Source organism: Portunus trituberculatus, chromosome 11 (assembly GCF_017591435.1).
Source record: "Portunus trituberculatus isolate SZX2019 chromosome 11, ASM1759143v1, whole genome shotgun sequence".
Classification (NCBI taxonomy): domain Eukaryota; kingdom Metazoa; phylum Arthropoda; class Malacostraca; order Decapoda; family Portunidae; genus Portunus; species Portunus trituberculatus.
The window spans coordinates 3987746-4004830 of NC_059265.1; the positions used below are offsets into that span (position 1 = coordinate 3987746).

At 41.1% G+C, this 17085-nt stretch overlaps 1 long non-coding RNA gene across 2 annotated transcripts; it reads left to right on the forward strand.

Moving 5' to 3' along the window:
- The first annotated feature begins 2706 nt into the window (after positions 1–2706).
- On the forward strand, positions 2707–14382 carry LOC123502450. Of its 2 annotated transcripts, none has more exons than XR_006674083.1 (3): positions 2707–2764; positions 13182–13309; positions 14322–14382. It is a non-coding gene; the product is annotated as an uncharacterized LOC123502450 (long non-coding RNA). The 2 variants fall into 2 exon arrangements; XR_006674084.1 differs by lacking the exon at positions 2707–2764 and adding an exon at positions 7289–7330.
- The last annotated feature ends 2703 nt before the right edge of the window (positions 14383–17085 follow it).

The following is a 17085-nucleotide window of genomic DNA, read 5'->3' on the forward strand; positions in this document are numbered from 1 at the left end:
TAGGTAAGTGTATTAGTATGTTTTGAGTGTGGTTTGGGAGAACTTTGAGGGATTGGTTGGTGTTCTGAGTGGGATTTGGTATTATTATGAGTGTTATAAGTGGGGTTAGTGGTCTTTTGGGTGTGTGTGGGGGATATTTCATTAAATATTGGGTGTTTCTAGTGAGTTTGGAGGTATTTTAACCTGTTCTGTGTTTTCTTAGTGTGTTCTGGAATGTTATTGAGATTTTAAGAGGGTTTGGGTATGTGTGGTTTGTCGTGGGTGTGTGTAAGAGTGAATTGGGCCTATACAAGGATTTTTGAGTATGTTTTGAGGCCCTCAACAGGCTAGCTCAGTGTCAGTGGGCCCTTATAACAAGTGTCCTTTATCATTGATTACCCGCTTCGTTCCCAGGTGACGACAGGCAGAATGAGGTGGACGTGGCGGAGGCTGTGGGCGGTCAATTCACGGCGCAGATTACCTACACCTTGCACCACACTGACTGCCCGCCGCTGTTCACTAAAGTCGGGCAAGCCTGTGTCTCCGTGTTCTGCCCTGGATATAGGAGTAAAGGAAATTGTGGTTTTTGGTGTTGTTGTTCTTGTTTTCTGTTAAGATTTGTTTGCTCTCTCTCTCTCTCTCTCTCTCTCTCTCTCTCTCTCTCTCTCTCTCTCTCTCTCTCTCTCTCTCTCTCTCTCTCTCTCTCTCTCTCTCTCTCTCTCTCTCTCTCTCTCTCTCTCTCTCTCTCTCTTCTCTAGTGTAGTGTGTGTGTGTTCACTACATGTGTGTGTGTGTGTGTGTGTGTGTGTGTGTGTGTGTAGGGATGATATTGGTCACTTGGGTGTCTGTAATGTGTTTTGGGTGAGCTTTTTATATTTTGAGGTGTTGCAGGGTGTTTTGGGTTAGTTTTGAGTGATTTAAGTTGTTTGTGTGTGTGTCAGTTGTGTATGGTGTGTTTTGTGGTGTGGTGTCAGTATTGGTGCATACTGTGTGCTTGTAGTGAATTGTAAGTGCGTTTATTGGTACTATGAGGTTTTTCATGTTGGCAGTATCCAAGGGATTTGACAAAGCTAGTTTCAATGATTTCAAATTGTTGACCATTATAACAGGTTCGGCAGTGTTCCAAATTGATATGGACAGTAAACTGAACAATTGTTTTGGTATTATGGGTTTGGTACGGCAGTTTTCCTCCTTAGGTCTACAGAGCCACTCACGCAAACCCGATCCACCTTGGCTCTCCTTAACATACCATCCTTATCGTTACATCATCCACAATTCCTTCCCCAACCCTGTGTACTACAAGACAACAGGCATTGAGGAGGACGCCATTTCAATATTGTTCCATCTCTTGTTCCAGGATTCAGTACTACTAACGCCAAAGAAGTGAGGCAAGTTTTTGGAGTGAGCGTGCATGACATACAACAGACACCAGACTGCTACTACTGCCGGTGTTGCCAAAGGAACAAGAGGAGGAAAAAAGGAAGAGAAAGAAGAAAAGGGTGATTCTTGGAGACGTACCAATAAAGTTCTGAAGGTTGGCCACAGATCTTCATCACTGGTGTAGTGTATTTCATTGACCATTTGTAGATTGGGTTGATAAATTTGTAGAATTTGTAGACAGTTGTAGATATGTAGCGGGTATGTTTTTTGCAATGCCTTATCTACACCAGCAGAAAACGGTAATATTTAGAAGTTATGCATAGCATTGTAATAGGAGTGTACGGTGTACATATGTATATAGTATTTAAGGAAGGAGAGTGTAGACTAAGAGAGGAAGGTAACCTCTTGGGTCACGATTCCTCTGCTCATCACTCATCATTCCTGTTGTGAAGCACAAAGGTATTGTTACGTGTTTCCCGAGATGATGTTTTGTGAGTCTTTCAATGCAATACTTAATTTAAGTGTCTGGCCAGTGTCTTGTAACGTGGTGCAGTTTTTGTTACTTGTATTTATTTTTCATACCTACTGATATGACGATATCTTGTGAATGATACTCCTATATATTTCTAATGGCAACACAATATCTCTTGATATAATAAAATGCATAATGTATCGACTTGTTTTCCTATCAGTTGAAAGAGATGCAAAACAATATCTGGTTTGCAAGTGAAGCGAAATTAGTCAACAATTTGTTGCATGGCGCCACAGCGTCTGAGGTGATATGATGCCACAATATAGTTGCATGGAAATACTAGTAGTAATGTGTAAACTGACACACTCCCGTTCATGATGGCGAAGGTGGGCAGGTGTGGGTGTTGGCGGTGCTGGAGAAGATATTTACATGCTTGTGTGTAGATAGATAGATAGATAACTTGGTAATTTGATAGGTTCATTCATAGGGAAATGAACAACATTTCGATGGTGTATACACTGCTACAACAATAAACTTATCAATCAATCAATTAAACATCAATCGGATTTAAAAGGCGAGTGATTAGAGGGTGGCGATCGAGACTCCCGAGACAGGTTTGCTCTGCGTCACTCGGAGGGATAAACGGTCAACGGGGCCCTATACTGATTAGCCTGTGTGTTAATCAAGCCAATTACTTCGTCTAGGAACATTTGTAGCATGTATAACAATGATTTGGCGGTCTTTTTTGCGGCTTTTCAAGGTGGATCTGGTGACGTAGAATATTTCCATTTGGCAACTCCCCCACCACGTCCACCACCACCACCGCCGCCAGTGACCAGACGTCCTCTTCCTCACCAGACACGAGACCTGGGAACACGGTGACCGCCCCACTTGCCCCACCTAGTCCACCAGCTCCACCTGCTCAGTGAGAGGGTGAGTCTATTAATAGAGTGGAGGTAACAAACATGATGAGACAGTGATGGGACGGTAATGGGGCGGATAATTTAATAGAAAGCTGTATAATAATGCACTGAAGGGGTGACGTGACGTGTGGGAGTGAGTGGATAGAGAAGGGTAGTTAATTAATGGTGCCACAGAGTCATTAGTGATGGGACGGTGATGGGACAGTGACGGGGTTGACAGGCTGTACTAGGAAGGTGTGTCGTGCATTGAAGGAGTCACATGTGGACAGTTAGCGGTAAGGTAGTTAATTAGGCGTATGGTAGTTATAATGCGTGGGAGGGTGGTGCCTGCTTTAACAAGAAACACAAGAGGGCATGGCGAGGTGGACTGCTGGAAGATAATTACACTGAACTCTGCTTTATGTAGTGCATCAATCACCACCACAAGATGGAGACACTCTTTGTAAGAGTTACACGCCGCCTCCTGACACTTCTAGTAAACACCCTTATCTCTCTCTCTCTCTCTCTCTCTCTCTCTCTCTCTCTCTCTCTCTCTCTCTCTCTCTCTCTCTCTCAGACGTCAGTTTTCTCCGGAACACGTGGATCTGTGTGTCTTGAGTCACTTCATTATATAGTGAGGGCGGCTGCGGAGGCGTATGGGCTGACTGGGGAAGCTTGGGCGTGAGCATGCATGGGCGGGACAAATATGGGCGGCAGTGGGTGTGGAGCTGTTGACGCCGCCCATAGCTTTGTGTGTGTGTGTGTGTGTGTGTGTGTGTGTGTGTGTGTGTGTGTGTGTGTGTGTATCGTGATTCTCCTCTCTCTCTCTCTCTCTCTCTCTCTCTCTCTCTCTCTCTCTCTCTCTCTCTCTCTCTCTCTCTCTCTCTCTCGTGTCGTCTGGTCTGGTCTGGTCTCCTTGCTGTGTCTCGTCTTGTTGACCAGCGTCTGAGGTGATATGATGCTACAATATAGTGGCATGGAAATACTAGTAGTATTGTGTAAACTGACACACTGCCGTTCATGATGGCGAAGGTGGGCAGGTGTGGGTGTTGGCGGTGCTGGTGGAGATATCTACATGCTTGTGTGTAGATAGATAGATACATAAGCTGGTAATTTGTTAGGTTCATTCATACGTAAATTGACAACAGTTCGATGGTGTATACACTGCTATAACAATAAACTTATCAATCAATCAAGTAAACATCAATGAGATTTAAAAGGCGAGTGATGAGAGTGTGGGGAACAGCGGGGGAGGGGGAGGTGGAGAGGAGACGAGCGAGGCCCCTGAGACAAGTTTGGTGTGCGTCACTGACAGGGATAAACTCTCCGTGTCAAGGCCCCATCACACCAGAGGCGGTCCTTACTACGCGCAGCAGGTTCTCAACACGTTCATAAAATTTTTGAGGACGTAGTGGAGACGTGATGGAATTGCGAAATCCCTCCACTGCTACGTATCTACCAAGCCTTTACTGCGTACGTCCCTTGATATCGCTACGATATCATTGTGTCCAATCGGGTTTAACTACGGTCATAACACGCATGTGATCAGGCTCCCGCCACGCTCACTAAGTTCCCGCCATGCTCACTGGGTTCTTACCACGTGCCCAACCAGCCCGCAATACGCTCACGTGACGCAAGCAGGAAGTGCTGCTTCCTGTCACTTCACTGCAGGGTGACCAGTGGCAAATTTCGAATTTCCCAAGAGTGACTCCGAAAACAATCCAAGATCGACCAAAATTTCCCAAGATTTAAAGAAGACAATAATTAACACAATTTTACTGATATAAGATGACATCTTACCTTTCAGTATTACTGCAGGTATACACGAGTTGGGGTTTCGTCTACTTCGCCCTCAATGGCATCCTCCACAGCTGGATGAAGTGTTGCCACCCTCTCCTCTTTGCCTTGCCGTTCTCGCTCAGCACACCTTCGGTAACACTGCCCACTTTTACGTCTTTGATGAGGGATGTTGATGGTTGCCATTGATAGCATGGTACCTCCTGACGGCTGATCGCTTGTTTAGCAAGGAGTCTGTTTGACGTGGTGGACACGCCAAGCCTGTTTGTTTGTTTTGTTTTTATCATATTCAGCTGCGAAAATACCCGCTCCACACATGCAGATGAATGAGGCAGAGCTAGCAGGCCGCACATGAATTTTGACAAACAGGCAAATCTCGGCTCGTTGTTCCCATCCTTCACTGATTTTAGTTCACTCCAGAAAGCAGTTGCCTTCTCGTTAAGATTCTTCAGTGCTTCTTTTGCATATAGCAAATCCTTCCACTGATCCTGCAGGGCGTCCAACTCATCCTCTTTCACAAGCGATGGAAATTGTAGTGTAGTTTTAAGATGTCACTGGAGTTCCTCTTGGGTGATAAAGATTCTTTCGGTTCGATGATTCTTAACAAGCAAAGCACACTGTCGCTATGAAAAGAGAATCTTTTTTTCATTTGTAGGCACAGTTCTACCAGGAACTTTCGGCAGTCGAGACGAAACCTTCTTTCCTGATCTCCCAAAGGTTCCTTGATTAGCAATGCAGCACACCTGCCACCAAGGTTAATTTCACTGATCTCTTTGTACAAAGAATCATTTCCTGGGTTAATGAGAGATAACTCTTTGTTGGCTACCACTTCATCACGAACAAACATTCCCATGATACTCCTGTACTCAACGGAAACTGTTGTAAAAAGTGATGCAAGTCTGAAATATTCAGACTGGAATTCCAAATTCATTCTGTCCACTTTAGGGAGGATATAGTTCAAGAACAGCAGCATATGCTTGGTTCCAGGAGTAATCATGTTCTTGTATATCATGGCAGCTCCATCATCATTTTTCTTTGCTTCACTTTGGAAAAAAAGCTGCAGTGCTTCCCACTGCTCTAGTATTCTGGCTATGACTTCTGATCTTGAAAGCCAACGAGTCTCTGATAATTTTAGCATTTTGTGCTTTGGAGCATGAACAATGTCCTGGATCATTTTCAAGTCATTTTGACGCTTACTACTGCGTGCAAAATAGCAGCATACATTTCTTACAAATGTTTCGAGCCATGATGGTAAGTGTTTGCTAGCATGGCTTGAACACAGAGCAAAGGAATGGCAGACACATCCCAGTATGAATACAGATGGACAGTCCTTTTTAAGGAGTGCCTGAAATCCTTTGTTGGCCCCCAGCATAGTGGAACAGTTGTCACTAGAGAATCCAATAATGTTTTCCATAGGTATGCCTTTACATTTAAGCAGTTCTTTCACTGACTTATAGAGTCCTTCTGCAGTTCCGTTTTCTACTTCAACAATATCCAGTAGTGCGTCAGTAACTTTACACTTTTGTTCATCATAAAATCGCACCATCACCGCAAGTACTTGCGATACAGATACATCAGTACATTCATCTATTATCAGAGAAAACCAGTTTTCACTGCAAGCTTTTGCTACCCACTGTTTCTCTTCCCATGCAATGCCGTCTTGCATCACATACGAAATTTTTGTTCTCTTTGCTTTCAAACTACGAGCCACTTCACATTTGGGAAACATTTGTTTCATGGTTTCTACCAGATGATCAACTTGCCTGAAGGGCACTCCATGTTCAGCTACATATGCTGCCAACAGAAGTTCTGCTTTGGAAACTTCATCATCTAGATCGTCTTTCCTAAGTATGTTTGTGATTCTTTACTTAAAAAAATACATTCAAAAGTAGCTGTTACAACAATATGAGCCATATAGACTTAAATTTGTTCTGAGACAATATAATGCTCTCTCTCTCTCTCTCTCTCTCTCTCTCTCTCTCTCTCTCTCTCTCTCAACCATCAAGATTGATATGACATATAAAGACATTAAAATTTAATCCAAGATTTACGGCATTTCTGCAAAAAATTCCCAAGATCCCAAGGCGAAGTTTGAAATCCCAAGATCTTGAGAAATTTCCCAAGTCCTGGTCACCGACTCACCCTGCACTTCAGTTCTCGCCTCTCTTCTCTCATCAGTGGTTCTCCAGCTCTTACATCATTATATTAATTATCCTCATAACGTCATGCTGCCCAAATTAACTTGAAACTTTCCATCAGTCTGTGGTAATGACCAAACTGGAGCGACTTTTCAAGGTGGAGCTGGTGACGTAGAATATTTTCATTTGGCAACTGACCACCACCACCACCACCACTGACCAGACGTCCATTTCATCACCAGACACGAGACCTGGGGTGGGGAGAGAGAGAAAATGTTGTGCTCTGATAAGATATTCTTATTTTTCCTCTTTCTTCTATTCTTTCCTGTCCTCTTTCTCACTCACTTATTCACTCACTCACTCACTCACTCTGAATCCTGTCCTCCACTACCACCACTACCACCATCAGTTCATTCCTCCACCACGGACACAAGCACGTCTCGAAGGGAGGAGGAAGAGGAGCAGCAGCAAAGCCATAATACTTAAGTCACCCTCCTTTTCCTGAATATTTTGTCTAATATCTAGTGTTTTGATGTGTTTCTAGGCTCAGACGTGTGGATGGAAGGAGGAGGAGGAAGAAGAAGGAGTAACAATGGAGAAGGATGAAGAAGAAATGAGAAATAAAGGTGGAATAAGAGAAGGAGCCAAGGTGTAATATTTAGGTAAGTTCTTTATAATGCATACTGTTGGTTTTGGGATAGATTTGGGGTATTTTAAGCTATTAGTTCTGCAGGCTGTTTGGAGTGTTAAAAGTATGTTTTGGGGTTCATTTCGTGTGTTTTCAGTGTGTGTTAGATCTTTTAGGTATATTTTACGTATTTTGGGAGTGGATTGAGGTGTGTGTGAGTATTAGCATGTTTTGAGTGTGGTTTGGGAGAACTTTGAGGGGTTTGGTTTATTTTGAGTGTTATAAGTGGTTAGGAAAAATTTCCAGGTGCAAATAGGAAAGAATAAGATTAGGATCCCAAATAAGGAGACAGCATCTAGGAAGGTAGCAGGACTTAAATGTTTTTATGTAAATGCCAGGAGTCTTAGGAACAAGAAGGACGAGTTATCTAGTTATATAGTTGAGGAGGACTTAGATGTTGTATGTGTCACAGAGGCATGGGTAAATGAGGAAAAGTTTAGGGAAAATAGGGAAGAATATGAAGTAGATGGATACATTATGTATTTACACCAAAGAATTGGTAGGATAGGCGGAGGAGTAGTTATTTATGTAAAAAAATCCTTCATTTCCAGTCAGGTTAATGGTATTAAGGTAGATAACAGAGTAGAGTCCTTATGGCTGGATGTTAGAGTAAATAAAAGTAAGGTTATTAGAGTAGGAGCTTTTTATAGACCACCTAACCAGTCCGCAGATGTAGACAACCTTATGGTAGATGAGATAAATAGGGGGTGTACTAGTCAGACAATTATCTTAGGGGATTTTAATCTTAAGTCAGTAAACTGGGAGAGGATGGTAGGAGATGCTAGTGAAAATAAGTTTATGGAAAGTTTTCAGGATAACTATTTAGTGCAGATGGTAGATAAACCTACTAGGGGGAGGAAGGTTTTAGACATAGTACTAACAAATATTGAGCATTGTTTAAAGAAAGTTGAGGTAGGAGAGACTTTAGCAAACAGTGACCATCATATAATTAGATTTATCATTAATTCCAGTAGGGATAATATAGTGAATAAGACTAGAGTCCCAAACTATCAGAAAGGCAATTATGGTCGGTTACGTCAGTTATTAGGAGAGGTAAACTGGGAAGATAGTTTTGGAAATAAAACTGCACAGGAGATGTGGGATATTTCTAAGGTTGTAGTAAAGGGTATAGTGATGCAGTGTATCCCTTACAAAGATATAAGGCAGAGAAACAGGAAGCCATTATGGTGGACTCATGAGATAGGTAGCCAGATCAGAGAGAAGAAGAGGGCATACAGAGAGTTGCAGAAAAGTGGGAAGATGTAGATTTGATTAGGTACAGACAGGTCAGGGATGATTTGAGTAAGGTTATAAAAAAAGTAAAAGGCAGGCAGAGATAAAACTAGCTAGAGCTGGGAGTAAAGATCCCAAAAATTATATAGTTATTACAAGGTCAGTGATAAAAGAAATAAGGATAGGATTGGACCACTCAGAAAAGATGGTGTAGTAGTGGATCAAAATGAAGACATAGTAGAATTATTGAATGAACAATTTTCTTCAGTATTTACTAGGAAAGAATAGGAAATCCTGTTACAAACAGTGCGACGAGTAGTTTAAGAGCTTTAGAAAATATTGATATAAAACCGGGAATTATTAGGAAATTTATTCTTGAACTAGACGATAGGAAAGCTAGTGGTCCTGATGAGCTACATGCCAGAGTACTTAGGAGGGTGTAGACAGTATTTCTGAAGCACTTAAGTTAATCTTTGAAAGATCACTTAGGTTTGCTGAGATACCACAGGACTGGAAGTTAGCTAATGTTACTCCAATATTTAAAAAGGTAGGAAGGATGATGCGAATAATTATAGACCGATCAGTTTAACTAGTATAGTATGTAAGATACTAGAGAAAATCATTAAGGGTAGTATTTGGGAGCATTTAAATGAGAATAGATTAATTAGAGATACCCAACATGGCTTTAGATCAGGGAGGTCCTGTCTTACAAATTTGCTCGATATCTTAGAATATATTACCAAGGAGTTAGATGATGGAAATAGCATAGATGTTATATATCTAGATTTTAGCAAGGCGTTTGATAAGGTACCGCATAGGAAGCTAGTGTACAAATTGAGACTACATGTGATAGGATGTAGGTTAGTTGATTGGATTAGTGAATGGCTTTCTGATAGGAAACAGAGAGTAGTATTAAATGGGGCAATGTCTGAGTGGAAGGAAGTGGTTAGTGGGGTACCCCAAGGATCAGTGCTAGGACCTCTTCTTTTCTTGGTGTACATTAACGATTTAGATATAGGAATTAGTTGCAAAGTATCAAAGTTTGCAGATGATACTAAGATAGCATGTGCAGTACAGGGTGAAAAGGACAATTACAGAATACAACGAGACCTGGACAGGCTGATAGCATGGGCAGACAGGTGGCAGATGGAGTTTAATTCTGATAAGTGTCAGGTTATGCATTTAGGCTAGAGGCAGTAGAGGAAGGAAAGGATTTAGGAGTAGTGATAGACAGGACTATGAAATTTTCAAAGCAATGTTTAGAAGCAAGAAATAGGGCAAATAGGATCCTGGGTTTTATAAATACAAATGTTAGTTATAAAAGTAAGGAAGTGGTGCGTAGCTTATATAATTCCTATGTTAGGCCCCATTTAGAGTATTGCATACAGGCCTGGTCACCCCACTATAGGCAGGATATCAACATGTTAGAAGCAGTTCAGAGAAGAGCAACTAGGATGATACCAGCATTAAAGCGCCTGGAGTATAGAGATAGATTAAAGGAATTAAACATGTTTTCATTTGAGAGGAGATGTATAAGAGGGATATGATAGAGTTATTTCAAATGTTCTCAGATACAAACTACATAGATGTGAGATCTTTCTTTACCTTAGAGGAGGAAGTAGGACTACAAATCATGGCAGGAAGATTAGAAAGCAAGGCTGCAGGTTAGATAGAAGAAAATATTTCTTTAGTCATAGAGTGGTAGACTTCTGGAATGCATTGCCAGAGACGGTTGTAAATAGCACTAGTTTGACAATGTTTAAAACAGATTAGATAAGCACTTAAATTTATTAGATTTATAATTATGTATAGCACTGCATGATAGTTTTATAAGAAATTTACTATAGTTAAATAAGACATGATCCCCATGTATGGGGACCACAAATTGTAGAGGATTTCGCTGCAGGACTTAGCCCTGTTAATGGGCCAAATATTTAGAATTAGTATATAATGTATTGTGTACTTGTAAGTGTATCTTTAAGTACTGATGACGAGGTCGCTGTGCGACTGATACAGGATAACCTAGATGGGCCCTGGTGGCCCTTTGTTATCCTATTATTTATGTTATGTTATGTTATGTTTTTTTATCAAGATTTGAGTGACCCAAACCCTCCATTTCGGTATTGGGAATATAATACACATGTTATTTTCCTTTTCCTTTACCATTTCGTATTAGATTTCTTTTATTTGAATGTGATTTTGCATTTATAAGAAGTTTGAGTGATAGAGGAAGTGTATAGGATGATGTGGACATTTTGCGTAGAAGACGTGTGAGAAACCTCGGCCATTGTTAGCTCTGTGTTGAGATTGACAGTTTTGAAGCTTTGTGGAGCAGGTGAGTTATTCCCAGGTGTATGCGTGTACATGGTTATTAGGTGAAGTTTGTAGAGTGAGTGAGACGCGCCAATTAAGGTGAAAAAAGTTTTGCCAAGTGAAAATAATTGAGTGTTTGTGGTTTTGTTGCCTCATAACATAACATAAATAATAGGATAACAAAGGGCCACCAGGGCCCATCTAGGTCATCCTGTATCAGTCGCACAGCGACCTCGTCATCAGTACTTAAAGATACACTTACAAGTACACAATACATTATATACTAATTTTAAATATTTGGCCCATTAACAGGGCTAAGTCCTGCAGCGAATTCCTCTACAATCTGTGATCCCCATACATGGGGATCATGTCTTGTTTAACTATAGTAAATTTCTTATAAAACTATCATGCAGTGCTATACATAATTATAAATCTAATAAATTTAAGTGCTTATCTAATCTGTTTTAAACATTGTCAAACTAGTGCTATTTACAACCGTCTCTGGCAATGCATTCCAGAAGTGTACCACCCTATGACTAAAGAAATATTTTCTTCTATCTAACCTGCAGCCTTGCTTTCTAATCTTCCTGCCATGATTTGTAGTCCTACTTCCTCCTCTAAGGTAAAGAAAGATCTCACATCTATGTAGTTTGTATCTGAGAACATTTTAAATAACTCTATCATATCCCCTCTTATACATCTCCTCTCAAATGAAAACATGTTTAATTCCTTTAATCTATCTCTATACTCCAGGCGCTTTAATGCTGGTATCATCCTAGTTGCTCTTCTCTGAACTGCTTCTAACATGTTGATATCCTGCCTATAGTGGGGTGACCAGGCCTGTATGCAATACTCTAAATGGGGCCTAACATAGAAATTCTATAAGCTACGCACCACTTCCTTACTTTTATAACTAACATTTGTATTTATAAAAGCCAGGATCCTATTTGCCCTATTTCTTGCTTCTAAACATTGCTTTGAAAATTTCATAGTCCTGTCTATCACTATTCACTACTCCTAAATCCTTTCCTTCTTTTACTGCCTCTAGCCAACATCCCTCCATCTCATAGTTAAAGTTTGTGTTGTCTTTACCTAAATGCATAAGCTGACACTTTTTAGAATGAAACTCCATCTGCCACCTGTCTGCCCATGCTATGAGCCTGTCCAGGTCTCGTTGTATTCTGTAATTGTCCTTTTCACCTTGTACTGCACATGCACATATATGCGGTGGTGATTCCTGCCCTCCTACGCCTTGTTGCGCCCCCATATTGCCTCCATAGATACCTTATGCACCCATACACCTTCCATTGTTAACCCCATCTATAAAGAAGCGATGCCTCCAACCAGAAATGCAAAAAGGTGTTCTTGAATGAAAGCTTGAGGTTGGCTTTAAAGCTTGAGGTTGGCTAATGTTGGCATGAGCAAAATGGCGAAACCTACAGAGCTTCACCACCTTTCCCTTTCTGCACGAAACCATTTTTTTGTGTTAGATTTTGGCTTGCTTTGAATTAAAATAGCACTTGTTTTTGGTGCAAATCAAGCCATTTTTTACATCCCGAAACATCATATGATTTGCATCAACAAACAAGTGGTAAATGAATTAAAAACAAGGCGAAATTGAACACAAAAAATGAGTTTTGTCCAGAAAAGAAGGTAACCTAACTAAACCTAAGGTAAGGTAACCCAACCCAACTTAACCTAACCCAACCTAATCTAACCCAACCCAATGCAACCTAATTTAACCTAACCTAACCTAACTAAAGATAAATTAACCTAGCCAAACCTAACCCAACCCAACCTAACCCAACCCAACCCAACCCAACCTAACTTAACTAAACCTAAGCTAACCTAATTAAACCTAACCTCAGGGGCCGTCGTGATTGGTGGAAATAATTATGCTTTTTTTTTCCTTGGCCGCCGCTTCAGTTTCAAAGAACGGAATCAATCAGCGTAAACAATTAAGCGCATGCTCAGACAATGGTGTGTCAGGAGCCCGCCGAGCCGCTGCGAGCGCCTGACACCATCAGTGTGCGGCAGGGTTTGATGTGGGAGGCTATTGTCACGGCTCATCACCAAAACACGCTTAAATTTTAAAAAATCTGTGTCGCCATTCAAAAAGGTTGCACCTAGTATATATGGGGTTCAAATTACTCGTAATCAGGAGCTCGATCTCTTGAGGTGGGTAAAAAACACGTAGCTGATTGTGGTGAAACTCTGCAGTAATACCCTAGATTCTTATACTATTACTACCACTACTACAACAACTACCACTATTCCAGAGGTGCACCATGGCTTGCCACAAGGTCACAACTGGTCCCTGGAGAGCCGCTGGTGGTGACGGGCTGCCTGTGCCTTCTCTGCGGCAAAACTCCATACATACTCCACTCACCAAGTTCCAGAGGGAGAGGTGAGTGTGTGTGGGTGTGGGAGAGGTGTCTGCAGGTGTGCTGTGAGTGTGGTGGGTGTGTAAATGTGTTTTTTATATGTTTTTGTAATGTCAACTATAGCTACCTATGTATAGTGTTTATGTTTTTTGGTGTGGGTTGGCTAGGGTAAACTTATTGTGGGCATTTTCCAGGTGTGATTTAAGGGTTGTTTGTAGAGTGCAGGTGTGTGTGTGTGTGTGTGTGTGTGTGTGTGTGTGTGTGTGTGTGTGTGCATTTTGTTGTGTGATGCAATATTTTAAGGTAATAATTGCTGTGTTTTGGTTAGGTAATGTTTGTCTTGTTTCCTCCATATCTCCCTCCACAGGTTACCTCCAGACTTTTCCTTCCATAGACTATTTCCTCCATGTTTCCTCCATCTTCCCTCCAATTTTGAGTCTTCTATCTCACTTCTATCATTGTCAAAATAGTACTTTTCTAAATCTCACTTCAAAACCTGACAATTTTTCTAATTTTTCCCTCCACCACCTCCTTTTCTTTCCTCCATATCTCCCTCCACACACCAAGCTGTGTACTGTGCTGGTGTGTGCAGGTGTGGGAAAGGTTTCCGCAGGTGTGGTGTGTGTGTAAATGTTTTTTGTTGTGTAAACTACTATATATTTTTGGGTGTGTTTTTTTGCATTTTCCAGTGTTTGCAAAGGATTTTTTGTGGTTTGCTGGTGTGTGCAGGTGTGGGAATGGTGTGTGCTGGTGTGCTGTGTGTTTGGTGAGTGTGGGGTGTGTGAAAGCATTTTTTTTCTTACAATTTTGTCTCATAAACCTCATTTTTTCACTTGTTTTGGCCGGAAAATATTTGTCTACTTTTTAAATCCTCCTATTACTACCACCACCACCACCACTGTTCAACCACACCCACAACCACCACTGTTCAACCACACCCACAACCACCACAAACAACCAACATTACCACATCAGATGCTCACAAAACCACACCATTTCACTACCATCACCACTACCACCACCTCCTCCCTACAGGATCACCGGCCGTACTAAAGGAAGTGGCTCTATGTAGGGATGGAACATGGCAACTGCACCAGCTGGGACACACCTAGCCAACTGTGAGTATTGAAGGCTGTTTTGGGTTGTTTTGGGTGTTTGAAGACTTTGAGGGTGTTTTAAGGCTGGTTTGGGTTGTTTAAGGGTGTTTGAAGACTTTGAGGGTGTTTTAAGGCTGTTTCAGGATGTGTAATGCTGTTTTAGAGTGTTTTAAGGCTGTTTCAGGATATGTAATGCTGTTTTAGAGTGTTTTAAGGATATTTTAGGGTGTTTAAGGCAGTTTTAGGCTGCTTTAAGGGTGTTTAACCTAGTAACACCCGTGTTGAGATTGTAGTACTTTTTGGCAAGCTGTGTGTTTGTAACCTAACCAAGACATGCTGAAGGAAAAATCATGATAACTTGCGTCAAAGCCTAAGTGAGTTGCAGAGGGTGACATAAATGATCCAGCGGGCGGATCAGTTAGCGTCTCGGCCCCATTGCATATACTTACCTTAGTAAAGGAAAAAATCCAGGTTTCTATACTTTTTTTGTAGTATACTTAGCATCTGCGTATTTTTCTAGTTACAAATTGGGCTAATTGTAATGTTTCAAATTTGTACCTTTTTATTCATAAATTGTACATGAGCAAAAATGAGTCCTAATACTTGGCATACACATATTTCTCTTTTATATCACTTTCTGCTGCACTGCTGCTATTCATCCACAAAATATACATTACTGTATTTGTTGCTATGAACATTCGACCTCATATTCATGTACGTGTGTGGAAATTTGCAAAACACTCCATGCACAGTGCGACGTCACACTTCAACAGTACAGGTCAAATTTGTAGCAATAACCCTCATCACCACAAAGCGACCTCAGCTTGTACCCAAACCTGATGGATGGGCTTCCCCCCTGATCAATTGCTTGAGGCCATCATGACCATAGTATCTCACCATCATTTCATCAACAGATAAAGTCTTATGGAACACACCATACTGCTGGAATGAAGAATTTAGCATATCAATCAGGGGCCGGACTTTGAGAGCCTTGTCTGTGCAATCTTGTGGGCGACTGTTGTTGTCTTGTACATGTAGGTACGCTTTTATTTTCAAGTACTTGTTCCTGGATAGAGCTTAATTGTTTGACAGTATTTTGAGCCACATCATCAGCATCAGACCAGTAAAGTGGTTCGCTAGGAAGAGTGACGTACCCAGAATAGATCAGGAAGCCAATGAAGGCTTTTGGTTCATGGTCTTCCAAGCTAAACAGGGGATCATTTTTCACTGTGTGTGCATAACGGATTGTTTCTCGCTTTATGAGCGCAAAGATGTCGTCGGTGAAATATCCTCAAAGATGTCAACTGGTGTGTGACCGTCAAGTTGTTGGTGCAGTTTGGTCTTCAGCTTTTCGGTTTGGTTTGACATCTCACCCCACTTGGAGTACCGTGGTATCATGTGCCTGGAAGTAGAAACAGCACTTTAGTAAATATTTAGCATTACATGCATTTCCAAGTTAAAACTCCAACAGTAATGATGAAAAATCAATGAATTAGTGTTTGAGTAATTCTGGCCACAGACAAATACCTGAGTAAACATGACATAAAGAATCTGGTGAATACACGTTAATCATCATCATATTACTTTATTAACACAAAACATGACATAATACTAAACAAATAACTAACGCTAACCTTCTTACTCCACACTGGTGTATCAACACAGTCCAGACGTCGTTTTTTTCTTCATTCCTTGGCCAGGTTTGTGTGGTATGAATTTCAATGGCACCAGGGACATCTTTTACCATTGGTATAAGTGTATTATCATCATCAACTTCATCCTCATCACTTAGATCATCATCAGGAGGAATGTTCACCAAGTCTATTATTACTTCTGCATCATGATCAACGTTGAACTCCTCACTACATAACAAGTGTGTAGCTTCTTGCACACTGAGGCATTTCACAGGAGCATGACATATTTCGCAGCTGTTGAGCAAAATAACTTTTCAAGCTAGTAAGTATATGCTCTGTAAAGTATTCATTCACAGTATCAGAGAATCAGGAGGATGTATACAGTACGTCTACAGGCAACTGTGCTGCTGTGCTGCTGTGAATCTCACACTGGGTGACTGATAACGGTTCCGCCCAGTGGACCATGTTTGTCACCTCTAATTGTAGTGAACTTGCAATTCGGTAGATGGTGTGATAGGGCAGATAATTCAACTGACATGTCATGTAGAAAGTGTTGTGCTTGTATAGTGAAAAGGATCAAGAAATATGACATACACTTCATCACCATTTTTTACTGAACATGAAAAAAAATTCACCAAAATTCAATCCTCCTAATGACGTGACCACTGGGGAGATTTGAATGTCGTTGCTATAAATAGGTCCTCCCACTTCTGCTTACTGTAAGAACACTTTTCTAAACTCTATTTGCTCAGCATGTTTAAGATACAGGCCATCAAAGACAGATCACCAAACATGATCCACTGGGCGGTAATTGGTTAAGGCTGTTTTAGTGCTTTTTAGGGCTGTTTAAAGGTTATTTGAGGGTGTATTAGGGTGTTTAAGACTGTTTTTGGCTGTTTTAAGGCTATATTAGGGTGTTTTAAGGGTGTTTCAAGGTATTTTAAAATTTTTGCTCCTGAGGCGATGAAGTAATGCACGCCATCGCTCCATCAGTGCTTCATCTACTCGCTTTGTGTGTTTTTTATGGTTCAGTGACAAAGTGACTAACTGTTTTCAGGGACACTGGGT